This window comes from Anas platyrhynchos, chromosome 8 (assembly GCF_047663525.1).
Source record: "Anas platyrhynchos isolate ZD024472 breed Pekin duck chromosome 8, IASCAAS_PekinDuck_T2T, whole genome shotgun sequence".
Classification (NCBI taxonomy): domain Eukaryota; kingdom Metazoa; phylum Chordata; class Aves; order Anseriformes; family Anatidae; genus Anas; species Anas platyrhynchos.
The window spans coordinates 37,499,178-37,508,613 of NC_092594.1; positions in this window are offsets into that span (position 1 = coordinate 37,499,178).

A 9,436-nucleotide genomic window follows, 5' to 3' on the forward strand; every position below is an offset into this window, starting at 1 on the left:
TGAGACTGTAGCAGAAAAAAAGCCTAGAATAAAGCATAAATACTCTAAATACACTTGAAGCACTGTGCTTAGGCACAAACACAACCACCATTTATTCTTGCCCTCCACTGAAAGGGAAGCGCTGCCGCTGCCGTTACCGACCATGCAGCTTTCTTACATGGGGATATTTGTGTATTCTGGGCTCATGGGCACCACATCACACCACCAAGTAATGCAACACAGTTATTTTTCATTTCTCCTTTCTTCAAATTTGGCAGCCAAAACCACCATCGCACTCAGCAGACATAGATTATTTAATTCGCCAGTTGTCCATTGGCCGCATTTCAAATATGTGTGAAACAAAGCCAGTGATCAGGAGCTATATTTTATAGCAAAGAGAAAAAATATAAAATAATAACCTTCCTCCTCACAGTGTTTAAAACCCAGCTATTTCAGCCCAGTGAGTCTGGGACTGAGGCTGACTTCAAAGGTTCCCATTGTCTGAACCAAAATGTAAAATACAGCCAAAGAGCAAAAATAATGACAAAGAAGCTGGAGCTTACAAATTTATTCACCATTACGTTGACAGTTTCTCTTTAAATGAAGTGCTGTGGCTTGCATAATCTGGAGCAAAGTCAGTAATGAGGCAGTAGCAAGTCACTGTGGGGTTTGTGCTGGGGTGGCAGCGGCAACGAGCCCTGTCCGGCCCCGGTGGCACCCGGTGACCCAAGCGGTTCGCATCCTGCACATGGATGGGGTCGAGCCAGATGAGGGAAATCCCTGCTGTGCTCCTGTGTCTTCCTCTCAGGACAGGACTTCCCTGTGGCATACCATGGGGTTTGTCCAATATAAGGGTTTTTCACGTGCTCGAGGGACTGCTGGTGTTGTCGCAGTTCAAATTTGGTTCTTTTTCTTAGATGGGAGTAGAGAGTGACTGCCTGGATGGGGTTTGTGCAGGGCACGCAGAGATGAGCAGCTGCAAGCAGGGGAGGGATCCGGGCACAGGTTGGAACCAGATGGGTTTTTGGGGGAGATGGAAGTGTCAAATGGTACGGGTCTGAAGGGGACTGGCAAAAGGGCCTGTGTGGGTTTGGAAGCACGCAGTAAGCTAACAGCAAGCACAACAAGGGAGTCCACAAGGAAAATCTCTCTTCTCACACCAAAGAAGTGTTGAGTTCAGCGCTGTTTGCGTGGATTGACAATGGGAATAGAATAAATTATTAAATGGCTGCTCATTAGATGAGCACTAAACTAGGTACTGAATGTGTCAATGGTATTTGGAGGAGAAAACATAAATTAAAGTGTCATATGAATTAGCTGCCTCCAGCAGGGCTGAGCTGAGCTAGCACAGAGCCTCACTTCTGGCATTTCCTTCAGTCTGAATGTTTATTTTTACAATCTGAGTACCTAGGATGTGTGTACGTGCATATGTGCACAGGCAGAAATCTATATGGATTCATTAGTGTATAGATCAATTAGCATTTCTGTGGTGTTATTGCCTGAGCATTGACCTGGTTAATCACCACAACAACCCTAGGAGGGGGGCGTGTATGTCTGTCTGTTCTATCCCCCACATTTTAAATTTTCAACAGCAGCCACGATGCTGAGAAAGACCTGGTGGGGAGACCCCTGCAAGACCTCACGAGAGGTTTAGGGGCTGCCTGGCCACAGGAGCATGCCCAGCGCTCAGCCCCCAGCCCCTGGGTCTGGCTTTGGTTGGAAATGCTCGCGAGGTCCCACACAACCTCTTCCTTTGCCTCCCTGAGCCTGGCAGGACTCGCGAATTACTGTGTGTTATTGTTAAATCTGGGAGCTGTAAAAAGAGGCCTAGGAAGGACCTTGAGGTGTCCTCTAATCCCTTCTCCTGGTCCTGGCCAGGTACAAATGTCTATCGGTCATCCTCAGCAGGCGTCTGGCTCGCTCACTTTTACAGACCCATGATGGGATCCTCAAGGTCTGTGTTCTCTACTGCCGTCCTTCAATTGCATAATATTCACATTTTTTTTGTAAGTAGCTAATATAATCCCTTTTGCTGTGAATTAAGCTAATTTCTTCTAGTTTTGTGCTTAGAGGACATAGAAACCAATTGGTAATTGCCTTCAGTAAAGTAACCTACAAGGATTGTTACAGTCTTTGATCTGTCTTCACTTTTTTGTACAAAGCAAAGTCAACATTTCCCAACTGTCCTCGTACGTCTTACTTTAGAAATCCATCAGCATTTCCACTGCTCTTCCCTGAACCCCTTTCCTGCTGTCAGTTGTGCTGGTACAGAAGAACCACATCCATACAGGTACAGCATTCCTGCTAGTGCTTGGCAGACCAAGCTCTTCCATAAATTTTATAGCAATACTCTGCCCATGCCTGGCTCAAAAGGACTAATGAGCAGTTTATCTCTGTTGCAAAGCTCCCTCCTCCTCTGCCTAGACACTCACAGTCAGCTCTGGTCTCTTCATCTGGCATTTGCTTTTAGGTAAATCTTTGCATATCAGAAGCAGCCCAGCAGAGGGGGTGCAGATCTCCTTTTTAAAGAGGGTTAAGGGATGATTTGCATTGAAATGCATTAATTGCTTTTTATTCTTGCACCACCAAAATTTCACTTTATAAAAAAATGCTGGAGCTGTAAACATTGCCAGATGGTCGCTATCACCCTACGCCATGCATGTAAGAGTTGATTGAAATATTTGCTTTGCTGATGCTTGGAAACAGTCAGAGGAGCTGGGGTCCCTCGGCAGTGTTTAATCAGTGCTTAATGGGGCAATATTCTCTTTGACCTCTGATAGTGCTGCTTGAGCAAGAATTGCAAAATTCAGCCTTTGGAGAACAGCCGAGCGATAGCACAGGTTCTTATTACCTGTCAAAGCAGTGCAATTTATAAAGCAGGCTGAGAGCCGAGGTGAGCCAGAGGGACAAAAAGAGATTTTGAGCTTTTCCCAGAGGCCGGGATGTAATTTCAGGTTTTGGATATATTTGTCCCAGAAAAATACTTGCAGCAATAGAGCTCAGGCTCTCAGCTGAAAACAAGTAACTAGCAGGCAGAGTTCTCACGGTCAGCTCTTCCACATGTGAGGGGGGTGAGCCTGGCAGAAGCTGTAAATGTGCTGGTTAATTATCAAGGAAAATAGCCCCCTCATGGGAAAATAAAATGTTTGGTGGAGTCAAATAAGTTACTACCAGAATATCACAAAACCTACACAGTTTTGTTCTCTCGGTAAACCGGCACATCAATGAAATTATCCAGTGGTGCAACTGAAGAACGTCTTTGGAGCATCAGATAAAATATGTCTGGGCTCTGCGTACATCGACAGAGCTCCTGAAGTCCTTGAGATGCTTCCTGGCTAAGTGCTCAGGCTGCGAGCTAAAATAACAGTGGGATAAACGTGAACTTTGTTCGTTCCTCTTAATGGAGAGTTAAGATAACAAGTGGCCCGACTGGACAGGTTCTCAAGTTGATGCTTTTGAAAGGGCAAACACGTGCTGTAACACTGGGCTATGAACTGCAGCAAAACCCCTCCGTGCGCTGCAGCTGGAGAGGCTCCTCGGTGCAGCAGGGACATTTTGAACTTTTGTTCTTCTCCCTTTTCCGAAGCTTGTTGTGGTTAAACCACTTGCAATGATCGCATAGCTCTGGCTGTGTCCCATTGCTGCCCCTTAAGTGTGAAAGGTTTAATAAGGACGGAAAGAGGGCAGGGTGGCAAAGGGGAGGCACACTCACGAAACCCAAGTGTTGCAGCTAATTCGAAGGAGCCTCTGAGCCAGGGGACACCCGGTGTCGGGCCTGAGGGAGGCTGGCCCAGCAGTTGGGCCTCTGGAGGCTGGGAGGAGAGGTTTGGGTCTTCCCTTCCACACGCAGGGCAGCACCAAAGCCTCGGGAGGCTCAGGACTCCTTCTGCAGGGCTCAGGGCCCGAATTAAACCAGGCCGACCCCATGCCGGCAGCGGAAGCGTGGATTTGAGGCTCCGCTGGTTTTGAGGCTGCATTCCTTTGAACGGAGGTGATTTTAAACAAACAGCAGCTCTCCCACCGCTGGCATCGAACAAAGGGGACTTGGCACAAAGCAAGAGGAGGTGGGAGGAGAAGCGAGGGCTCGGGACAAGCCAGAACGTGGGGCCGCCGCCCCCGTCCTGCCGCCCCTTGGCAGGCCCGAGAGCAAAGGCAGCCTGCAGCACATCAGCTTTGCCTCGTCTCAAACAAACTCCCAAACGCTGTGTCGTAGCAGGACAGCTGCCCTTGTGTCCCCACACGTCTTCTTCTTAAACTCACACCGTTGCTGTCCTCAGTCTCACACTGAGAAATCCAACCGGCTGGATCTGCCGCGTGTGCTCTGCCCCGGCACAAAGAGCTGCAGCCCTGGGTTGGATCCTCGGTGCACTCAGCTGGAAAGTGGAGGTGTGTTTGCACAACAAAGAAGTGAACCATAATTGTAGAGCGGGTAAGCGTGTCGGCTTTAATCTAGGTAGGAGCGCTGGCAACAGCCCTGGAGGTGTGACAGCGCGGCTCGAGCAGTGGGCAGCCAGCAGGGCAGTGAGCTGCCGTCCCCAGTGGAAAAAATAAAGAAAGAAAGAATATCTTAAAAATCTGATAACCTATTTCCATTTTTAACACCCTATTTTCACAGAAATTTCTGAATGCTCTTTGTCAGCCAGAGTCCAAGAGCTCCCTGCACAAGGACTTCAAGGAGCCCAGCGGCTCGTGCAGGGCAGGGGTCCGGACCCCACCACACGGAGCTCCTCATTGCCACGCCACCGTTTCAGGGCCCTGCATGGAATAGAGCCCTGAAAATGTCCATCACAACCACCTCTTCTTTCCTGGTGCCAAATCATCATTCTCTAATGCAAATATAATCTTTTCACGTCACCAGACGCGAGCCCCTCATTAGCCAGGACTAAGGGCTCACACACCACCCACGCACCGCGCACGGCAGAGGGCTTGAAATGCTCCAGGATTCAAGCAGGTAATAACGAACAGGAGCTGACAAGACTAATGAGTCCACCAACATTTTAAAGCAATTTAGGGTTTGTTTTGTAAGTGCATTTGATACAGGTGGACTTTTTGCTCATTATTTATAATGGTTCCTCCACGAGACAGGAATCACAATCTTTCTGCCAGCTTGTAATAACAGTTTGCACTTTTATGACATCTTCTGTCTGAAGATCTTACAGTATTTTACGAGCATTAGCTAACTGTGACACCACACCTGTCAGACAGGTAGGTGAAGGGATAAAGCAGCAGCAAAATTCCCCTGGCACTGGGCTGCAGCTGCCTTTGGCTGGCGTGGGAGCAGCAGCTTGGGGAAGGAGTGGAAGGAGGGCATCGGATGCAGTGGGGAACATAAATCCCTGCAGGAGGAGCTGACGAGGGCAGCATGAGATAACCCCTGCTGAGATTTGTTCTCGCTGTATTTGGAGAATGACCACAAATGCCACGGAGCCACACTGGCCCCATGGTGCTTGGTTTGGATTTGGGCTTCTTTCGACACGAATAAGGCTCAAGCTTGCTTTGAAAGGACACTTCCTGAAAAAGGCGTTGCCCCGGCTTACAAAACCTCAAATGAGCACTTTGTAGCTCTCTGTAATATGATGGTCTGAAATACAGAATGCCAAACATAGAGAAAACAAAACAGAAATAAAATTCATAGTCATCACTCAGCATCATGAACTGTACCCACCACTGCCCCAGCAGTTGCTCTACCCTAGCATTTGGTTTCCCTGCACACACATGCTTTGTTTCAGCTTGCCCGACAGATCCCGTGCTCTCAAGCAGCTCACCCTGGCGTGGTGTGGTGGTTACTTTGTGGTGGGGCAGTGTTTGGTGGTTTTGATTTGCTCCACCGTTTGCTGCCAGGACCATAGCAATGTGGGCAGGGGGCTTGGGAGGGACTTTAGCCAGGCACCAGACCTTCCTGCTGCTTTTCTGAACTGGGTGTCAGGTTTTCTTCCCACTGTGCTTCCTTTTGGGCAGCTGGGCCAGAATAGCGTGTCCTGGTGGCTACAGACCATCCAACCTCCTAGCCAAATGTGCTCGGTCAGTTCTAGCCTGCACGTCCTCTGTGCCGGCATCGATCCCAAACACAGACAGCTTCTCTCCTCTCATGCTCCCACACTCTGCCTCCGCTGTCACCTTCCTGAAGTTCTCTCTATTTTTATCCATTGACCTTGTGCAAGTTACAGCTGAATATTTTCAATGCACTTACAATATCATGAAAGTTTGTGCTATTAGAAATTCCTTTTTTGCTTTTGAAAATGTAAACGATTTGTCTGAACATCTGACATTGATTCAGAAGTGCCACGGCTGTGTTCACATTTTGGGTGCCCCGGGGACTATTTCCTGGTGTGCTCCCCGCTCACACCACAGCTCTGCCACCACAGGATCTTCCCTCGTTCCCCACGGTAGCCACAGCCAGCAGATGTGCCATGGGTGAGCCAAGCACCTCTCTTGGTCCTGCCCATTTGGATGGGTCTGGATTGTTCCCATCCAGGGAACTAAAAGCACCCCCAGTTTGTTAGGTCTGGATGAGTTTATTTCAAGTTCCAAGCCAACTTGTTCCCCTCCATCTAGCCTGAGCCATCCGGGCGAGCTGATCAGGGTGGAAATCACATTTTCCCCCCAGTGGTCTGAGTTTAACCTGGCTCTTTGACCTTGGCTGGCTCTTCGCCTGCCCATGTGAACTTTTGCACTGCAAAATAAGAGCAGTGGTGGGACAAGAAACCAGGGATAGGGAGAAGGTGGGGATGGGTTGCACTGGTTTCACCATCGCATCTCATGTAGGAGGAGTTTGCTGTGGCCAATGTGAGACTTTTCCATGGGCTCTTCATCTGCACCAATATTCAAGGCTGCTTCTTTATTTGCTCCAGATGGGCTGTAACAGTTTCCTATCTTCCTTCTTTGGTCTTTTTATCTTTTATTTCAATCCAAGCAATTTCTGCACTTCTTGCCAAACTATATATTGTATCACATTCTTGCTTTCTTCAGACACAATATCCTCCTTGACCCATGCTGGCAGGTTTCCACCCACCCTGTTGTGTCTATTCCTTCTACAAACTTTTACTTCAACATGAAAAGCAGGAGCAGACGGGATGCTACATCCCCTTGTCTGCCTGCCCGGTTGCACACGGTATCTCCTGGGCACAAGGGGACAGAGTCCCACCTGCAGCTTTCCGCGAGGGCAGGATTGAGACCACCACATTCTCTTTAGCACCCGTCTTGCTGCAAACTTCTCTTAAGCATCTCTCCAAAGTGACTCATCTGTTTGCATGTACACCCAGCCTATCTTTCAGGTTGACTCCTGCAGTTGCCTACTGCTGCACGTGCCAAAAATTTTGAATTTCTAAATTGCTCCTGCTCAGCAAGTCAAGACATTGTTTAAGTGTTCTGTATAAGTACACAGATACACTTCAACACCATCTACTTTAGACCAGGAATTAATTTTATTAGTCCCAATTTCTTGTCTCTCATCTTCAATGGTTAGGGAAAAAAAATAATAATCTGAGTATTTCTATGTATTTTTTCAATATTTCCAATGTAATCTCTGTATATATTAGTTCTTTGAGGTAAAGCTAAGGATAGCCTGTGTACAGAAATAAATGAAACTGCTGCTGATGAAGAGTATCTGAAGTACTGATGGTGCTGTCTTGCCTTTTCTCAGCACCTCTGAATGCCAGGCAATGCCGTGCAACCACAGTCAGTTTAACAGATGATGCTGAATTTTCCTTTCAACACATCTGTTTTCTCTTATATTTTAAATTTATTTTACATGGACAATCCAAAAGAGAAATGAAAAGTGAGCAAATTATTAAAATAGTTGCAGGAGAAAAAGAGAGAAACAGTTCCACAGCTAAGTTGAAACTAATTAGACTAATGAATCAAAATTAATTCAAGGAAATTATAATTCTGGGGTAATTTACTATAATTTCAAAGTGAGTGAAAAGTTGCATTTGAGTAGTTAACTGGCCCACAGGTTTGTGAGTGTGTTTTGTTGTTGTTTTTTTAGATTAATAATGAGCAAGGAGGAAAAACCTGGCTATGTATGAATATTTATGAGTTTGTTCCAGCATAACTTGGCTAATTTAGAATAAATTTGATATCACTGGCAAATACTTAATACAGAGCTAGTTATACTGGGTGAAGACATATTTAAATTGTTTAAAATATATTTACTTTGCACGAGATGAAATGCTCTACCATAGAAGTGTCTTTTTAACCTGGAATAATTTGAGTCTGTTTGTAGGCAAGGGAAATATTTTTATGTTGCTGTCTGAGCAGCTTTGACTCCGTGTTCTATTTTAACACATACTCTTCCTATAATAGAAGTGCAATTTAGATTTGCGTAATTGTTAAATAATACATAAGAGAAGTGAAAGAATTAATGTCTCTGTGGAGTCAGAGCTAAACAGACGCCAGCTAAAAGATGGACTGTTATCTGTAGATTTGCTCTGATGTATCTGAGGCTGTTGTATCCATGGCCCCATCTTAATTTGTCATTCACACTGGAAAGCGACTAAAGGGTCTGCTGGGAGATCTTTTCATTGCTGTTGTTAAAAAAGGCCATTTTATTTGCAAGCCATTTGTCTCTGCCTTGTTTATAACAGCAGGAGGTATGGCTGCACGTCTATCATATTTTAAAGGGCCATTGGTGATAAGATGATCAAAAGAATGCAGGCTCCTTGCAACCACTTGAGTCCAGCAGGCTATATATATCCAGTATGACGAATGGATTTGTCTACTTTTCTCTCATTTTAAGTATACAGTCATTTCCAATAGGACTGTTGGGTCCAAACATGTTCTGCAGAATATATACAAGGGCTATGGAGTGCTGTTAAGTGAATAATTAACTGACAAGGGTATCAGGAGCATTTTATAAATGATTTATATTCCTCTATCTTTGATGAATCATTAGCAATAAGTTTTCGAGAGGCTTTGTGGAAATTCTCCACTAATTTTCACAATGTAGTAATATTGACTTCCTATTAATTTGCTATTAGGTAGAGTTAGGCATATTGGAAATGTAGTGTAACAACTCATACTAAAGCAGTTGGACATTAGACATTGCCTTTTGGTAAGGGTGAAGATCACCTTCATCGATGTATGGAGAACATCGCCCTATGCATCATTCATCAAACGCTCCCATTATGAAATATGCCAGTGTTCCAAGGGGGGGCTGGGACAAACCCACAGCCATTCTAGGTGCTGCGGTTCCCATAAGGCATCCATGGCTGCAGTGCTCCAGAACAGGGACCCTCTGGACTGCAAACGACCAAGTCTTGCCACTTGCATTAAAGATGATTGATGTTCTGCTGATTGCAGGTCACTCTGAACCTATATACATATGTGGATTCCCTCCCAGGAAGGCTAACAGTGCCTAGAATAGCCAAGAATCACTGCAGTATTTCCTGCAGAGCTGTGACCTCATTACTACATAGTTATCTATCCTTATATCACATTTTTTGGAATGTCCTTCTGC